General features: G+C 40.1%; 1 long non-coding RNA gene across 1 annotated transcript; it reads right to left on the reverse strand.

The window, feature by feature from the left end:
• Positions 1-121: 121 nt before the first annotated feature.
• LOC306974406 lies at positions 122-17,719 on the reverse strand. Its single transcript, XR_013793628.1, has 3 exons — positions 17,543-17,719; positions 16,344-16,433; positions 122-185 (listed from the first exon to the last, which is right to left on the reverse strand). It is a non-coding gene; the product is annotated as an uncharacterized lncRNA (long non-coding RNA).
• Between the last annotated feature and the right edge of the window lie 2,205 nt (positions 17,720-19,924).

Below are 19,924 nucleotides of genomic sequence, written 5' to 3' on the forward strand. Positions count from 1 at the left end.
TTTACTGTCTATTAGAAGCAATAAAAATCCATATAGATGACCACTCGGTGAGTTCCAGAGTCATTTTTTCTAAACAGGGCTGGATGGAAGGCTGGAAGAGGGGGGAGGAGGGGGGAGGAGGAGCGGGGCGGACGGCGCAGGTGGGCGGAGCTCCTCGGAAAATCCCCATCGATTGGCCGATCAGTCTGGGAGGCGGGACAGAGGCAGGACAACGCAGCAATCCGAATGGTCCAGAGAAGAGGTGTCCAGCCAAAAATGGAATGCATGTAAAAAGAGAAGACAAAGTAAGTGAGTCATTGCAATTAAAGTTTCACACTGCAACCTTCTATATGCAGCTATAAAAGCTTTATGGGCACATACGTCAGCGGCGCAAAAGCATGGCACAAAGATAGAAGTATCCTGAATCATTTAAATGTCTCTATGCAATGACGCAAATCCTGGAAGAGGATGTTCTTAGTATACAGGTGTATATGTAATAAATGTTTTGGTGTTTCTGAGGGACTTTGTTGTCTCATAGTCTTCAGAAGCGCTCCCCGACATTAGGAAAAATATCCAATCACGGTTTTCTGAGTGAGATTAGATTTGGCTCATTCTGGTTTTAAACAGATGCACATATCAAACATGTCCAGGAGCATTGAAATCTGAGAGAAGACGGAAATATGAACTGCAAAACTGTTCACAACAAAAAGAATGACATCCATTCTTAGTGTCAAGTCTTAACAACAAAATGAGCAGCTTTTAAACATAGGAAGATCCAACGGACACAGGAAAACATTTTGTGCTGGCTTCATGATTTTTTTTTTGGGTGATTTGCTAATTGTTGCCATTCAGATTACATTTTTGATTGAGTTGCAATTAATCGTGCACCAAGTTTGCGTTTTGTGTGACTAATACAGTCTTAGTTTGTGATCTAATTAAACAAAATCACCCTTTTTTAACATTTATTTAACCAGGAAAGTCCCAGTGAGATTAAGAATCTCTTTTCCAAGCGAGTCCTGGTACCAGATCGGAACCCATTGTGCATATTTCTAGTGATAGGGGAAACCGGAGTACCCGGAGGAAACCTACACAGACACAGGGAGAACATTCAAACTCCACAAAGAAAGTCCAGGTGGAAATCGAACCCAAGACCTTCTTGCTGTGAGGCACGTGCGCTAACCGCTGCACCACTGTGCTACCCTTAATAGACAAATACAATGTAATACTTCATTTCTGCAGACAGCCTGTTCCTCTTGATCTTCAGCATGTGCTCTGGGAGCAGACACATAGTGGTAGTATGCTCCCCTATGAAAAGATCCCATTTGTAAAGACAGTAATTGGTTGAGCACATGATTCCCTCTCTCTCACACAGGCACACATTCGGACACCGCTCTTTGAAAAACCAGACGGCACGATGAAAGCGCGCAATGTGTTTTAAAGCTTTTCAAAACTGTACTAAGCGGCTGAACAGAGGACCAGTGTGTGAAGACCTTAGTCGAACAAGAGGAGCCATACAAGAGGCCAAACACAGCATGCTTAGAGGCTCGATAGCATTTCGGCTTGAATTCCTCTGTGCCTTTGCAGTGGCCCTGGTGGATTATAACCATTGGAGACGGCACGTTTCATCACACCCAGTACGAGCTAATGCCCGACACGTGAACAATAATATTGGCAGCAAATCTCCCATCAAGCTTCTTCATAAATACAGACGAAAAAAGCACTACAAGTTTTTAATCATATGAAATGTGACAGGACCTAAAAACGTAAGCAATGTTATCCTTGAATTAGAGTCTTTAACAATCCTGTTTATGGCATACATCCCCAAGTGGCTTTTTTAGTACAACCTGTACTAGTACGTTTGCCATGACAGTCAATCAACTAAATGTTGATACCCAGGTAGAGCAAAAAAAGGGAGTAAACTAGGGCACTCCTTTATTGCAGGCTAACCGGCAAAAAGGCTGGCATCCAACTGTCTTATAGGTCGGGTTTGTGAGACTTTTGTAAACATTTCAAAACATGACTTATTTGGGTCTCCAGGTATTAGGTTAACATGCTCAAATTAAATATTGGCTTTACTAAAAACAATTTTACATGACATGAAAGGCGTTAATATTTACTTATTTCATGGCTAAAACCACTACTACCTAAACTAAACAAAAATATTGAGACTTTGTTTTGAGTACAATAACTTAAGATCTCTCTCCTCTCTCTTTACCCTCCTCTGTTGACAAGAAGCCAAACACAAGGAATGCGTGACTCAGGACATCAGCAGGTTGGAACTAAGAGGAGTAAGACATGTAGCTAAATAAAGTTTAAAATAAGAGCTAGAAAAACACATCTGCAGACGGGTAAAGAACTCGTCTATTTTGAAACCTCTCTCATGTCTCTATTAAAATTCACAAGGCGCTCAAGATGGTCATGAATATTTTATCCAGGCTCACAGCCAAAAGCCCCCTCCCCTCCTCACCTCACACTGCAGTGGATTACATAACACAGTCCCCCCTTACAGCACACGAGCCACACAAAATACTCGGGTCGAAGTAATTAGCTTTTGATTACAGCCCGTGCTACAAACTGCGGCGAGTATTTCTGACCCAAAGTAGCCCCAAAGCTTAAATCGTCAACAGACGGTTCCAACATTAGTAAACACTTGGGGATTTTTAAAGTTTGGTTAAGGGGATGGGAGGTGAGCTGGGCGGAGCTGGCTACAAAGGTTTACAGACAACACAGGCTTTTGAATGTTACTGAATGTCTTTAATGATATGGACAAACAGCAAGGTCATTAAAATGTCACTTGAAATGTATGGTGCATATTTTTAGTGAATCTTTTGCCATTGAGGGTTATAGTGGGTCATTCCGCCAAAACGGTGCCTTTTGCATCCCAAAAAAACAAACAGCCACAAAATGGCAATGACGACCAATTGTTGAAAGACAACTATTACATAACATTATTTTGATATTTTTTTGTAATATTTAATATTTATTTCAAAAAATCAAATTTCCATAAAAAATTGTTTTTGGGCCCGTCCCCGCCTGTGAACTACAAAATAATCACTTAATTGCATTGTCCACTAAGAGATCTCATTATTTTACATTTTTTAAGTATTAAAAAACATCTTGTATGAAATATTTGCAGTTTTATGTGTGTCCCTAAATCTTTGTCATTCCTGTTACCAAACTACAAAAACTCTCCATATATTAATGGTTCAGTCCAATGACATTATCAAGAAGAAGAGACTTTCCCACGATCTAAACCAATCAGTGACTCTCTATCTCTTGGATATTTTACTCTATGAACTGTTTGTGGACATTTTTTTGGAGAGGGGGGTCAAATTTGTCACATCATTCCTGTTACCGATATTTAATGTGTAAATCCAAGTGTGTTTCTGTTCTAACTTATTTAATCAATATCTAAAAGAAATGTTGCTCAGTGGGTACAACCTGTGCTTCAGTGCTAGTTAGCATTAGCCTGCAATTGGCAAATTATTGGTCAAATTGTATCTATTTTATCTACTATTCTGAGGAAGAGAGATAGGAAAAATCCATTCAAAAAATGTAAAAGCGAGACTGAGATGGCCCCCATACATTTTGTACACTTAAACATATCCCAATTTTAATAATATCAAGAATTTTTTATTTTTTTTGGGAGGTTTTAAAGGCACCGTTTTGGTGGAATGACCCAGGTAAAGAAAAACCAAACCAAACCTAGATTGAGTTTGAGTCTGCAAAGGCTGCCGCTGGCTAAAGAGTAGGTGACGTAGAAGCTGCAAAGGAGTGCAAAGCCTTTTTTGTTTGAAGAACGTTTTAGTATTGTGTTTTTGCAGTTGCAGATCTTTTTGTTGCTGTTAAAATACATACAACCATGGTCCTTCCACACGCCTAAGAAGATTATAGTGGCCTTTTCTATTCAACTCCAAGCTCCAAAAGAAGATCACTTTCCCTCCAGGAGCATGTCTAAAGTTACTTATAACCAACTGTGTGTTAATTCATGAATTTGCCTGAGGCTTCATTCACTAATGTGACGTTTAGGAATACAGATGGGGTTGTTTTTGAAACTTGTGGGGCCCTGTTTGCTTTAACAGCTTTCAAAAATGTCATGTATGTACTGTATGTATGTAGCGTCACTACAGTATATTCCCAACCTTAGAGTCAGGTATGCAACTTTTGAAAAACACAACCTGCCATTTTTGTAAAAAGATTTGAGGTTGATGGGTGGGTTGGTTGGTGTCTTGGATGGTTGGTGTGTGGGTTGGTTGGTTGGTTGGTTGGTTGGTTGGTTGGTCAGTCGGTCGGTGAATTGGTTGGTTGGAGGGTTGGTGTGAGGGTGGGTTGGTTGGTTGGTTGGTTGGTTGGTCAGTCAGTCGGTCGGTGAGTTGGTTGGTTGTAGGGTTGGTGTGAGGGTGGGTTGGTTGGTGGTTTGGGTGAGCTATAGATTATCACACGACTTTTTCTGCAAGTTTATTATTCTGGTTGCAATATTGGATTTGCTTTTAATGTAGCAATTTAATGTTGCAATATTAGGCAACGCAATAGAAGCCACAGCATATTGCAAAAATCCCTGAAGTCTTTGAAAGGACAAACAACAAAACAAAGCAGAAATGTATTCACTAATGTGACATTTAGGAATACAAATGTGGCTGTTTTTGAAACTTGTGGGGCCCTCTTTGCTTTAACAGCTTTCAAAAAATGTCATGTATGTACTCTATGTATGTAGCGTGACTACAGCATGTTCCCAACCTTAGGGTCTGGTATGTAACTTTTGAAAAACACAACCAGCCATTTTTGTAAAAAGATTTAAAGCCATGTACTTCATGGGGCCTTATGTGAGGAATGAGTGCAGGTCACGTAGTGTTGGTGTGTTAGTGGGTGGGTTGGTTGGTTGGTGTGTGGGTAGGTTGGTTGGTGTGTTGTTTGGTTGGTTGGTTGGTTGGTTGGTTGGTTGGTGTGTTAGTGAGTGGGTTGGTTGGTTGGTGGGTGGGTTGGTTGGTGTGTGGGTGGGTGGGTGGGTTGGTTGGTTGGTTGGGGGGTTGGTGTGAGGTTAGGTTGGTTGGTGGGTGGGTTGGTTGGTGTGTGGGTTGGTTGGTTGGTTGGTTGGTTGGTTGGTTGGTTGGTTGGTTGGTTGGTTGGTTGGTTGGTTGGGTGGTTGGTGTGAGGTTAGATTGGTTGGTGGGTGGGTTGGTGGGTTGAGTGAGCTATGGATTATCACAAGACTGTTTCTGCAAGTATATTTTTCTCGTTTATATAGCAATATTGGATTTGCTATTTTTTTTTTCTTTATTCAATACATTTACAAAGGATGTAAACATATAAGGAAAAAAACAACAGAGAAAAGAAAAAGAGAAAGAAAAAGAGAAAAATACTAAATATCCCGCACCCAAACCGTTTACATCTTGTGTATAAAGCATTTTTACAAAGCTATAGAGAAGACATATATACTAAGGGTCTCAAGTAAACAACAGACATAAAACACAAGAATAATAACGATATGTGCACATGTATATAGACATACACACACACACATATATACATACACGTACATTCATACATAAACACACATATATATATATATACATACATACATACATACATACACACATACATATACACACAGTCATAAATACATGTATAATGAACAGCAGTAAAACTTTCCACTAACAGTGCCACATTGTCTCCCAATTTTTTTTTTTTTTTTTTTTTGTTTTTTCCGTTTCTACCACACGCAACAATATTTACAGATGATAATGTCAATATTAATATTAGTAAGTACAATTCCATTCACATAAAAGAAAAAAGGAATTCTACGTACATTCAATTAACACTCAAGATAAATTCATGTAATAGATCCCATGTTTCAAGATAATCGGATTCCTGATTGTATAATCTAAAAGCCGTTTTTTCCACTGATATCGTCTCCATAGCATGTGCGTACCAGTCGTAATGAGTCGGACAGTCATTGTCTATCCATTTTTTCAAAATTATGTTATATTATTATGGATTTGCTTTTAATGTAGTGATGTACAAGCCTCTCTTTTTACGTTGCCAAAATGATTGTGATTGCAATATTAGGCGACGCAATAGAAGCCACAGCATGTTGCAAAAATCCCTGAAGTCTTTGAAAGGACAAACAACATTACAAAGCAGGAATCTCCTTAAGAAAAAGAAAATCACTCCCATCTGAAGATGAAAGGTGGTCTATATTTTGTATCTGGCCTGCATCTGCACTTGTCAGCCCAGAATCCCACACAAAGGCGTGAATGTTGAATGAACCGTATCTGATTTTGCGCGGTTGTAGTCCGTGCCGTCAGCTGTCTCGGACTCTTTGTGCTGGATGTTGGTGTGAAACATGAGCAACAGTTATATAGAGTTACTCCTGCAGCTTTTTCAGAGACACATTAACCTGAGCGGCCTCACGTGCGACGACATGGGAAGCAGACGAAAGATGAGGACAAGACCTTAGACCTGGGGTTCATTTTAATTTAGACTCATCCAAACCTACTGACATTCAAGATTAATGTTCTTCATTAAAGCCATTCCAAGTCATTTATCTCTTTTAAGATGGTACTGTTTTTGCGGTGTGTGCTTGTTAAGTGTGGATCTCATTTTCGGCCTTTAATTAAAAGTGAATGCACTTGGCTGCCGCTGGACCCATTTCTTTTGCAATAGACGAGTGGGTCTGAAACCTTCCCCATTGTTCCATGTTTGTACTGATAATTTTCTGCTGTTTACTGCTTTATACCTTAAATAGAGTGAATGTTTCCAAATCGCACAGGACCCCTCTATTCTCAGTTCTGCTTTAAAGAAGAACTAAGTAACTTGTTTACCAAGGCGGTGGCCCAATACACACTAATAGAATCCCGAAGCAGAAGCTGACAGGCTTAATGGGCAAAGCTAACTGCAGGCTAGCGCCACTTAAACAGTATTTACAGTCAAGCTTGAGTGAAAAAAAATATCTCCATTGTGTAATTGGATGTACAATATCCCTCTCTCCCTTTGTCTTTTCTGTCAGTGTAGTATTTACTCTCACAGACAATTAATGAGTAAAAAATCACAACATGCTACGACACCTGCAGTGGCGCTTATGGCCTCTAGGGGCATGAGTTACTTAGTTCTGCTTTAATTCAGCATATTTTGCCAAGTTGTGAATCCTGTTATCTCAGGTTGACTGTGTTTACCCCAAAATACAGCAGTTTACCCAATGCCTTATACTAAGTTAGTTAAGCCCTGGTTTACTATTCACATGTTTTGTGAGCTTAATCCCTCTCGCGATGTTTTGTGTAACTCCATCTATAATGTTTACACCTAAATTACTATAGGTTGTCTCTCTGACTCAACTTCACTTGATCATTGTCCCACACTTCTGCTTATTTGAGGCAACATTGCCACTATTTTTGTTTACTCGCATGCCCACTATAACTACTTTGAGTCGGCACTTGGAAGGCAGTAGATGGAAAAAGTCTGGACAGCAGATCGAGACCAAGACCGACGGTGAAAGCAGACTCCTATAACTTCAAGGTCGGGGACAAATTAGGATCTGCGTCGTCTCTTGTATCTCGCGGACACAAACATACACACGCAGCCCGCTCTATTTCGGTGGGCGTTTATTCCGGGGCTTGAGATTACCTGCATGGGACAGGCTTGTACTTTCGCGCCTCATCTCTGTCAACTTTCCTGACGCACGACAATCACCGCAGAGCGACTTTAGAGCAAAGTGTCGAAGTAAAGAAATGTCAAGAGGATTTGGTCGATGAGGTTGAGTGAGTGACTGGGTGAAAGTCAAAGGCTTGAGCAACGTTGGCAAATTCAAGCCTTTTTTTATGAGGGGATCCGGTATTTTTCACACTCCCAGTGTAAAAACCTTTGCACACAAATTGAGATGCAGTTTAAAAAAACACCACCTAAGAGAAATAATCACAGCTACTTTAAGTGCATTATACTCATCCGATCTGCATTAAGTGGCATTGTTTCCGATGTCCCAAGATGCACGTGACGCACAGTGGACAGGACACTCACAAAATGCCCTGACCCATATAGCCGAGGATATAAGTTACCGGGTGAAGACTTTCGGGATCGGGTTTTGCGTACCGATGAGGCTCTGTGGATGTTTGTGTACCGGTGAGAGCGGTGGGAAGAGGACAGTGAGAGAAAGCCAGGACATTTAGAGAAAATAAAGCTTTTTTGTTCGAGGAGCGATCGGTCCAAAAAGAGGCTGATTGTGCCAGTGTGTAGTGCTTGAGCTCTGAATAAGGGTCAATCACCCAGAAGAGCATCCCTGAGGTTAAACAGATGGGCTCACATCACAGGCAAGAAGAGAGTTCATTATGTAATTTGTGGCAAATATCTCAGTATTCATTTAAAATGGGCTACAAGCACGCTGCGACTCACTGCTTATTATGCGGCTTATTGAAGAAAGAAAATATTTGCGAGGGTCATGAACGGATTGATACAACAGCACGAGATTAGTTTTATTACTTTACAATGTGACTTGATCCAAACGCAGCTAATTGTGTAGCATAGATACACAACAGGAATGCAAAGGGTTGATTATCCAATGGCCAAGTGTGAAGGAGAAAAGACACGACAGCCCCAAGACATTCAAGGCGATGATCATTGAGGATGCAAGGGGGTGGAGACAGACTTGGGACTCCTTCTCAAGCGAGACATATTTGATCCATGGTAGATGCAACTTGCATGAAAAGCTGTTTTTTATGTCTGATTTAACCTATTGTAGCATAAATGTGAGGTTTGCCTCATGGGTGCAACTAAATATTTTCTTGGTCGCATCAGTGCATCTGTTAGATCCTCGTCGCACCCCCTCTCCAGACAACTCATGTCACTATAAGCACTGACCAGGGGGTCCACAGCACGCGATTTCACTCAAATGAGCACTTTCTTGACTAAAATAACTGATACCGTCATCAACACAACTTGAGGAAGGTATCTTGATTAATTAATTGAATTTACTGGGACAGGGGCATCTCAAGCTCGTTCCCATGGAGACACTGAATAAAGGCAAACCAAAATGAGATTTAAATCTTCATTCAAATCCATTCTTTGATCACCCACTGCAATAATATCATCCTCTGTGTCGAGCTGGTCATTAGGAGAATTTTGTATCGCTGGCAATAGCATAATCTGAAATGTTGCACAGTGTATCTTTAAGTCAGGTCACTCTTGTAAAAGAGATTATAAATCTTTTTTTTACCTGGTTAAATAAAGGTTAAATAAATAAATAAATAAAGAAGTCAGGAAAGTCCGGCTGTTTTGATTAAACTGACTTTTTAATATTAAATCTACAGTGTTTGGCTTCCTGTTTGTATAACTAATGTAATGTAAAGTTTTTTATGTTGGATGTATCTTCTTGGCACAACCCCTTTTCATTCATACAGGCTTGAGACCGACAAATAAAATATGCACGGGCTCTCGGGCAGGGTAGCAACAGTTACCTAAACAGGGCCCATGCAAAAATAAACCAACAAAAACTATATTTCGCCTCCGATACTGAAAAATGAAGTTTGGCTTTTGTGTGAGTTCACCTCCAGAGCTCCTAATACAGACTCTCTCTTTCCACGCTGCTGCTAATATTCCCAGGAGCCCAGTGTAGTGAGGCAGATGGCTGGATAAGTAGCGGTGGTCGTCGGGAGGCAGAGAGGGGCTAAATGTTGTTGTGGTGCAGGGCTGCGGCAGTGCTGAGTGTGCAGTGTGCGTGGAGGGGGCACATGTGTATCAACGTGCACTTGCCTCAATGACAAATCCCTTACTCATAACAGGGGGCTTATATCTCTACACCGGCTGCTGCGGACGTGACGCAATGTACCTACTGCTTTTCATATATGTTATTTTATATTATTTATGACTTTCATAACCCCCCACACAAATAGATATAAGAGCAGAAATCTTTCACTGGTGTTGCCTCCTCTGCTTTTATGCTCTTTGTGTCTTTCAGTGGAAATCCATGTGATAGATCTTTTAAAAAATGAGACCTGCTTAAAGAGCCGCTAAGAAAGATTCGATTCGGGCCGTTATATCACTACCCCCTACCCAGACCCCCCCAGTGAGGCTAAATCAGGCTTCAGTCAGAACCCCCAGCGTCGCATCCGCCGCTTCTAATATTAAATGGCATCTCATTAACCTTTATCTTCAGCGAGAATGAAAACATAAACACAAGCAGAATGGTGTCGGTTTAGACTTCACTATTAGGCAATTAGCAGAGCAGGCTACATGCTCAAATGAGTCGCAGCAGATGTGCCATGATGTAATTGGTTTAATTGTGTTATTTACAGTAATTAAACGTCATAAACCTGATTACAACCACGCTCTTCCTGCATCAGACTGCAAACAAGTCATCTAATCCTACATTAGATCTGATACAGCTATAAATATACCAGCAATATGAGTTAAAGACAGGAACCTGCTGTGTTGTGTTGTGTCCGTTAGCTTAGTCGCTAAAAATAGCACAGTCAATGTTTATATTTAGCTCAACAGGCTAATGAGTTAGCTAGTTACAGAAGTGTCCCATATACAGTGCAAAGAGCTTATGGCAGCTTGCACAGCAGAAGAAGAAACTAAAAGGGTTGCACAATATGGAGGAAAACGGTATTATTGCAATATTGTACTAAACCATTAAACCATTTCAATAGAGAATGTTCACTTTCATTAAAAACATTTGAGCATTAGCATTTTTTATTGTACATATAATTTGTTATCAAATTGTCAAAACAAGACTAAAAACATACTAAATCAGGACAAAAATAAGACTAAAATGTAAGTAAATGAGGAAAATGAAGACTAAAACTGACCACATCATTGTTCATAGTTGACATGTCAGAAACAAAACCCAAAAAAGTGGCTTATTGCAATATGGACATTGCATCAGCCAACATCCTGATGACCTAACTAAAACACTGTTATACAACGTGTTCTAGGTGTAGGTGTTACAGTGCTGCACCACCAAAACAAATGCTGTCCAGACAGTCCTTGCTTGTTGCCAATATTGTCCATGATTTCTAAAAATACTAAATGTAATAATGTTATTCGTCAGCTGGTCCAAATGCTACCAGCCACATAGGCTGCGGTTTTGACAAGCTGCCGACAGTTTCTTGGCCCCACCACGCTGGAGTAAAGTTACTGGTGTGTCTTCTGACCACGTAACCACCACTGCCCGATGTACCCCACACACACCTCCTACATGGACCCAAGAGGCCTGCCCCATTTCGGAGGGACAATTTAAGTGTCTTCTGAGACCACATGGGAGGAAAACAAAAAAGCCATTGCTATGTTGTTTACTCAACTTGTCAAAACCCGCAACCAAAACCAAGTGACAACCGAAAATCTTCCACTCAAAAATAAAAACCTCGGGCTATTGAACTTAAAATGTCTGTCTGCAACAGAATTCTAATTGTGCAAGATGCAGTGGGAGAATATCCGCTGTTTAGCTACACTTGGCAGCACATGTCCAGCTCACCTGCAAAGTAGTGATGTAAAAACGAATAAAGCAATCATTACTCAGGCGTCCATGATGACTGCTCTCATTATTGTGTACTGAACTGGCCTTGACGGCGAGCCATCCATACAGCAGCCTGCTCAGACCTGTCCAAAGCTGCACTAGACATCGTGTTGTGTCCCCGCCCACTCATAAGATGGAATATTCCACTGACACGACACACGCATGCATTTCACTGCTCCCCGAAACCGACACATGCAAGGCGCAGATAACGTAAACTGAAGAAAACAAGAGCCCAGAGCAAACCACAAGGCTGGCATGCAGGTTTGGCCACTGTAGGGACAGGTTGAACAAACTTGTAAACAAAGCGTGTGCAAATAGATGCTAATTTGTGAAAGAGGTCAGGATTTGTGAGTGTAATGTCATTACAGGGAATAGTATAAGCTTTTAAAAAAAAACGGAGTGGTTTATAGATGTGTTGCTGCGACTGAAGGTTTGCATGCTTTCTGATTAGGGAAAATAAAAATACCAAGGAACAACTCGCCCAACAACACAAAACGTTAGGACTAAGCTGTGAGGAAGCTTGCAGTTTAAAGCTAAGGAGAAGTTCTGCGTGGCAATCTGCTAAATATTAGTTGGCATCTTTTGCATGTGCAAAAAACCACAACCCCTGACTTTTTAGAGGCCTCAGATTTGAATTGACATACAGGAAGTCTGGAACTTCAAGTGAACATTATTCTTCCAAAGCTATTAAGATTTAATGGTGACGTTTTCTGGTTTGTGAAGAGAATTAAGAACATGGATTGGCAAAGGCTACTATGACAAAATATTAAAAATATTGACCTGCTTTTGATGGTGAATTGTTTTCATCGGCCATCAAGGACTGACAGAACTTGCCAGAACCTGCTGTCCCACAAAATAATGGGTCACTGTGAAGAATGTGGTGGCCACGTTGCATGAAGCTTGTTTTTAAATTCTATGAACAAAACAAATACCTTGCTCTGTGTATTTGCTTTGTGAGTCGCATGAAGCTTGTGTTATAAATGTGATGAACAAAACAAATACCTGGGTGTGTGATAACAGTGAGGCTTCGACTGTGTCTTATCAAAGTCACACGGGTTGTTCTGTTTTTGTATATAGGACGAGTCAAGTTGAAGTGAATCACAGAACATCCCATGTCCTTGAATCACAAGGAAAACCCTATCAAAAGTCTACCTTAACCTCAGTCATGTACATGTCTTTGCACAATGTTCAAAGCAACACGAGTAAATGATAATGTAACTTCTGCACAGATATGGAAAGCGCCTTAAAATTGCAAAAAGAAAAAAATAGAGTGTAGCCCAAGGATCCAGCACAAACTGGCTCACACTAAACTCAGAGATGATTGAGGTAAGTGTGTCAGGCAGATTCTGTTGGTTTCAGCCCAAAGGCAACGACAATAAGTCACACAAAGACTAACTTGACTTTCTGCCAATCACTCCTGGCTCTCAGTCACTGATTCGCTAATTTAATTTGGAGGCGGGACAACGGTTGGGACCTTTTGTGCTCAGGAGGGCTCAGTGGGATGAGTATGGGACTGGAAAGGACCCAAAAAGCCGTCTTTTTAGAGTGAAGAGGTTGGACCTCATTTACTGCAGATGTCTTTGCCACAGGACAAAACGACTCTCAGGTTTCTGCCCACACTGCAGATGTCAAAGCATGATACGGCTCAATGAAAAACTATTAAAATCCACAACATGAGCTCATCAAGCAACTCCAATGTGATACAAGTTGAGGTGTGAAAATGATCAAATGATCATATACACAATCACATCAAACCATCACAACATAAGCATAATTTGAATCACCTCTGTCACTTTACTATGTTCAACACGGTTCATTCCTTGGAACAAACCAACAAAGGTCTGCATTTGCCTTTTGGTATTGCTTTATAAACTTTGCAGAGTGTGTTGTCCTGCTTTCTTGACTTTAGCACTCCATGGTTATAATATACAGGCGTATTTTAACTGAATGCATAAAAGTAAAGTACTATTTGCCATGAGTTCAGTCACACCTGCATATGACAAGCATCTATGAATAGAATTCACACTAACAATAATGAAGCTGGAAAACAGTAGGGCAGACGCCAGCTCACCTACCAGCTACAGGCACTGAACCCTAACACAGTCTGACGGTTTCCCGCTGACACTAAGGACCAGTGACCTTTGCAGTTCATTCAACAACAGGAAAAAAGACTCGGGAAATTCAATGGATGGAGTAATAGAGGGTGAGGTTAAGGTTTTTATGCAAAACACTATTGCAGCCCCACCCAGATACAATCAGCTGTTTGTTTCTCTGCCTCTGAAGGTAATGTGTGAACAACAATGAAGGGCATGTTTTAATCTATGACTAATAACTACAAAACTGCACCATATGATCCACCTCTATCCATTTTGTTGTTTGCCAAGGATATTACACTAAACCAATTCATTACCAATTAAACTGAGTAGACGTACAAAAGCAATCAATGACATTTTGTAGAAAAGTCAGGTGATGTTTTTGTGGTTCAGATTTCCACCTCGTGCTCTTCAAATACTGTGACACAAAGATAAAGATGTGTTTTGGGTGGTCAGAGGTTATTGTCTTGGCTTGTTATTGTTGTGACACAGGTTTTGAACAAACCAGCTGTACCAGGTCCAAACTATTTAATCTCCAAACAAAGGTTACAGGAACTACAAACAGCAGTGATGGAGTGAATGCATGTGGTATACCTAAAACTAGGTAATCACATACATTTATGCAACCATGTGAGTTTGATATAAACATTTTAAAAATAAATGAGGAAAAAAACATCTAAAGAAAGAGTATTTCTATAGGCTAAAAAAACACATTATTTCCTACTCATTTTGCATCAAATTTTAGGCATATTTTAAACTGTATGGCGAATTATTGGCTATACCGCTTGACAATTTTGCTCATATCCCCTCATTTCTGGGCACAAACAGCTTCAGATCTCTGAAAAAGTCCCATTGGAGTAAGAAAAAAACAACACAAAAATCTCATGAAAAGACCTTCTCAGAAGACACTGAATATTGGGATGTGTTCATTTGTAGCTGCAAGAAGTCTGTGCTTGACAAATCCTATAAAAGATAAGAGAGGCTATTCACAGCAGTGATGCAATGACTCAAAACACAAATAGACAGACACCTGTGCTCTGAATAAATATAATGACTGCTTGTTTGGAGATAAAAACATAATTTTGTAGGATGTGAACTTTGCAAAAAGAAGACTATGCATAGGTCAGATCTGTTGCATTGTAATGAGCACTTGTTGTAAGAAATATGCTGAGTGAGTAAGCAAAAGCAATAATATAGTATGTTTAGTATGTAAAGTGTAAAGAAGGATATAGAGGGGAGTTTTGTTTTGCAAAACCTGCAGCAGCTTCACCTCCCAAAGAGACTCTCAAGCTTCTCCACACCACGAAGAAACCACTAAACAAACATATGCATGTCGCACTACCCTCCACCAGTGTTGGCTCACAGCCCAGAATTCAACAACAGCGCACGAATACGCCAGGTTCAGTATGGGCATGGGAACAGTGTGGAGACAATGTCCTAGGGGCGACAGGTCAAAGAGTATGATGGAAAGTTAATGCAACACCTTTTTGCCAATTAAAGAGCTATGATCAAACGTCTACTGTACTCGCTTGGATTGGTATTAGCTCGCCTCGGACAAGGGACAACGCTTCCCTCTTTAGTCTGAGGTGTTTTGCATGTCAATTTGGCTAAATTCAATGCGAGATGCTGTTCTGATGCAATGACCATCTAAATCCAGGCGTGGGATCATCACATGCCAGAGGAATTAGGAAGGCAATCATTAAACTGGAAGAGAAATGTTATACCAAATTCACAGTTAGTAGAATTTTGAAATGCTTCACTTTAATCTTCACATTTGAGTTCTGATGCTATAGTGTGTAAGACAGATTTACCATAAGTGACCAATCCCCTGCTGTTGTGTTTACTTTACTTTAAGCACTGTATTGACTTCTGTTGCTCTATAGTTGGCCATAAAGCTTAATCTATGCTTCAATCTCGACTCTTACGACAGAAATTTTACACGTCATAATAATTTGGTAAAAACGTGGACAAAAAAAGGAAGTCAAAATAATCTATTACTGGTGCATGCTGAAAGTTGGCAGAATCCAAGAGCTTTGCGAGTCTTCCTCGACACCCGTCATTAGCAAAACAACGACGCCGCAGAGTCATATGTCAGCCTGCTATTGTTGGCATGCGAGGGTGCGCGATCTGTTTGTATAACGTCCCATATGAAGCGTGCATGTGACTGTCTGCTCGTGGTGCTTTCAAGTGTGTCAGTAATTCTCCCCGCTTAGTCAGCATCATTTGTCAGTCAGCTACCTCTTCAAAAGGAGGAAGTGGATTGCTTTCACTTCAGCTAACATGAAACGCAAGGCGAAAAAGACTATTCTCGTTAGATGAATTGGCTTGGATTTTGGTTTTGTTTTAAATAGGTTTAGCTTTGATGAACTCCTGGAATTGGATTAGAACTAGTCAGTCCATCATTCAGGCTTGTTAAACTTGTGTTAGTCTTTACTTAGTCCAGATTTAGACACATTAGTGGTTGTACTTTTTTTTGTATATGCAACAACTTGGAATGCTTGGGGAAGGCATTGTCAGCAGGTAAGAATCTTTGAAGAAGCTGTTGTGAAATGCAGTTGTTTTTGGTGCAGTGGTGCAGATCCTTACAGGCTGACTCAGACAATTAAATGACACAGCAACAGAGGCAGTGCTGCAGTTAAGTAATGTGTTTTTAGTTTCCCGCACAATAGGGAAAACCCATCTGCAGACCATTTAAACCGCTCGTAATGGTTTTATTTTGAAGCTGAGAAATGGGGGAGAGGAGAAAAAAAATGCATTCTTAAACTCACCAAAAGGCCTTAAAAGCTTCATAAATGTCGGTGAGACGTTGGTCGTTTTGGTCCGGGCTACAATCTGCGTCTCTGGTCCGGAATTTGCACCTGCACCCCCAGACAACAACGGTAAAGAAGAGTAAGAGTCTGATAAATCAAGCGAGCACACGTGTACACAGTGAGGCGTAAGTCAAAAGGCAGGCGACATTAACTCAATAGAGAAAATTTGCTTCATTCACAAGCCTCAAACTGGAAAAACACTGAAATAAATCAGAGGGTACGTCTACGTCACGTGTACATTTTGCAGCAGTAGGGTTGGCAATTATGCAGTAGTAGTAAAAAGTATGATCAAATTCACATATGTTCTGACAGGCTTTTGGATCATAGGCTTATTATTAACACAAGCCAACTACACCCAAACACTGCTGATGTCTATTTAGGCAAGTAACACAATTCTCACAAGCCATTTTGAATCTGATTGTGTGTACAGAAAGACAGTAACACAATTAAACGTGGTATTCTCAAACTAGTTGTGTTTGTATACTTTGTAGTTTAGGTGTGAGCAACAACTATAGGCATTGTATTAGATTAAAAGCAATGAATCTTTATTTTAATTGTGGCTGGTAAAAAAAAACATTAAGTGGCAAGTGACATAGAACTAGAACATATGACTGTGTTGTTCTAAAAAAAAAAAAAAATAAAAAAAAAAAAAGCTACAGCATAACAAGTGAATCTCCTCCCAGCTTTTACAATGGCTATATTTAATGATACTGTTTGTTTATATCCTTTGACAGTACAATCCTAATTTAACGATCTTGTTTTGGTTGTTTTTCCTTTTTGATGACATATTGTGCATAACACAGTAATACAGTGACCCGTTAACCCCCGTTGTAAGCTAATGTTTACATGCGCGTCTACCATACTTTAACCAAACTATGCTAATTATCGGCACTTACAATAATTAGATTTTAAGCTAATCATGCGACGCTATTGACGTTGCCCTGATCTCGCCCTTGTTTTTTTTTGACAGAGCCCGTTGTTGGAAGTACTGTAAACGCCGACCCCCACACTCCTCCTCCTCCTCCACCTCCTCCGTGCCCCTCTCTGCAGCAGCAACCTGAGATGCTGTTCCGCCTGGAGACGACCAACCGACAGCGGCCAGACCGCAAACACTGCCCCGCCGTCCGTGCATCGTCCCCGGGTGCGCGGGCGCTTACCTCTCCGTGCCGTGTCAGTCCCTCCCGGGCTCCGCTCAGCAGCTTCGGACAGCGGCGCGGCTTTTGTTGCATAGGTTTGTCTGCTGTCCGCTGCTCCCGCATCTGAGGCTGAGGCTTTAAATACGCCTTTAAAAAAATATCTCTCGGGAGGAAAAAAATAGAAAGAAGAAAAATCGGAGCGCCCACTTCCGTCAACGTCACGGCTGATTTACATGAAGGGGCGTGGTTTACCTTGTAGTATTTTGGAAAGCCTGCTTTTAAACTCAGGTTTATTATTTGAAAACATTCATGGTATTTTTTATCAACCTTGTGGATGATGCATAAAATAATACGATGAAATAAATATAAAAAATGAAATAAAACTTTTTTCAAATGTACAGTTTGTAGACTAATTAAATATGCTAACTAGGGGATGTAACAAAGCATTAATAAGCATTTGCTGAGCACCTTTCACAGAGATTAGCTCACAAGGTGCTTCACAAAGTTAAAACTGTCAGTAATAACAAGGCTACATATAGACAGATAGATGGATAAATAGATAGACAGACAGACAGACAGACAGACAGACAGACAGACAGACAGACAGACAGACAGACAGACAGACAGACAGACAGACAGACAGACAGACAGACAGACAGACAGACAGACAGACAGACAGACAGACAGACAGACAGACAGACAGACAGACAGACAGACAGACAGACAGACAGACAGACAGACAGACAGATAGATAGATAGATAGATAGATAGATAGATAGATAGATAGATAGATAGATAGATAGATAGATAGATAGATAGATAGATAGATAGATAGATAGATATCAAATCAAAAATCAAATCAAATTCACTTTATTTATCCATTAGGAACTTCACTTGCAGGAGAAGTGCCAGTGGGCCCAATAAATACAGTACATCCACAGACATTCAACAACATACAGCAATAATAAATACATTAAAAAACAATATAATGGGCCTTTGATAGACCAAGGTCCACACAGTCATTTATTCAGCAGGCGGATGGAGGTCGGGAGGAAAGTGGAGGTCGCTCTCTTTGTCCCCAGAGGGAGGGACCTATATAATATATAATATGATAAGAAAACAGTATAAAATATACAGATTAAATAGCAAAACACACACAGTAAAATAATTAGACAGGGAAGGTGCAGGTATAATACTGTCATAAATTAATATCATCATAAATGTTGTATTGTAATGTAGATATTGTGGTATATTGTAGTCACAAAACGTGTACTTTGACACAATTTTAGGTTGTTTTTACTGGATGAGAGAGTCGAGTTTAATTAGTCTATTTCATTTGCATTCGGTCACAATATGTTAAGAGTATTGTAGTCCGTTGTTTCTTTTGTTTTTTGTTTTTCATATTTGGCACCATAATAATGGTATTTCATATCAAAATAGTTTTGTGTTAATTAATACCCCGCCTCCAGTTTATAACAAAACAAACTCATATGACATTTTTCCATCGCATGTAGCATGTTGTCTGCATTTAATATCGGGCATGAATTAACTGTTGCCAGCCAAAGAAAAGTAGCCATAGACAAGCAGACTATTTAAATGAGTTCAGCTGAGTAGAAGACAATGCTTTGCATAGAAGTGTATGCATGTTCAAGCACCATCCTGTCAGACTTGATTTTGCATAGAATAGATCATGCGGGCTTGTCACTGGTGTAAAGTTTAAGCCTACTTCCTGACGCTCACTGGATAAGCAGCTTGTGGTTTTTGAAGCAGCTAGGTGAGAGGCATTGGGTGAATTAAGGCCACCAAAACAGAGCAAACACACCCTCAGTGGAAAATACAATTGTTTTAATAAATGAAGCAAGATTTATGACACAAATGCTGAATTTATGTGACACTCAAAGTAATAAGAACACATGAAGTTAGTAAAACAAGACACAAAATAAAACATAATATAAGATAGTCATCTGGCGAGTAAGTTTCAAACATACAAATGCACTACAAAATTGTTAAAAAGGTCTATAAGTGAATCAATACAAAAAGGCAGAAGATAAAAAAGGCCATTTGCACCATAAATAATGAAAAGCTTATTGTTTCTGCAACAAAAGTACTGGTACCTTAAAAGCGCAAAATATAATGTATGAGAAACCCAATGCTTACTGATCTCAATGCAGAGGTCCACTAATATTATATACAACTGCATTATGTGCATGGTTTCTAATTTAATGCAAACACGATAATGCTTTTTCTCAGTTACAGTTATAATCTAACACCCACGTCCTCTAATGTTGATGTTTGTGGATTAAAGGAAACTGCTTAAAAGCTCCAGGAGAAGTAGGGAACAACTTATCTGGCCCTGCAGCTGCACGGGGACCTGTGTGGAGAGGGATTACTGCGGTCGCTTAT

This window comes from Gobius niger (genome assembly GCF_951799975.1).
Source record: "Gobius niger genome assembly, chromosome: 14".
Lineage (NCBI taxonomy): Eukaryota > Metazoa > Chordata > Actinopteri > Gobiiformes > Gobiidae > Gobius > Gobius niger.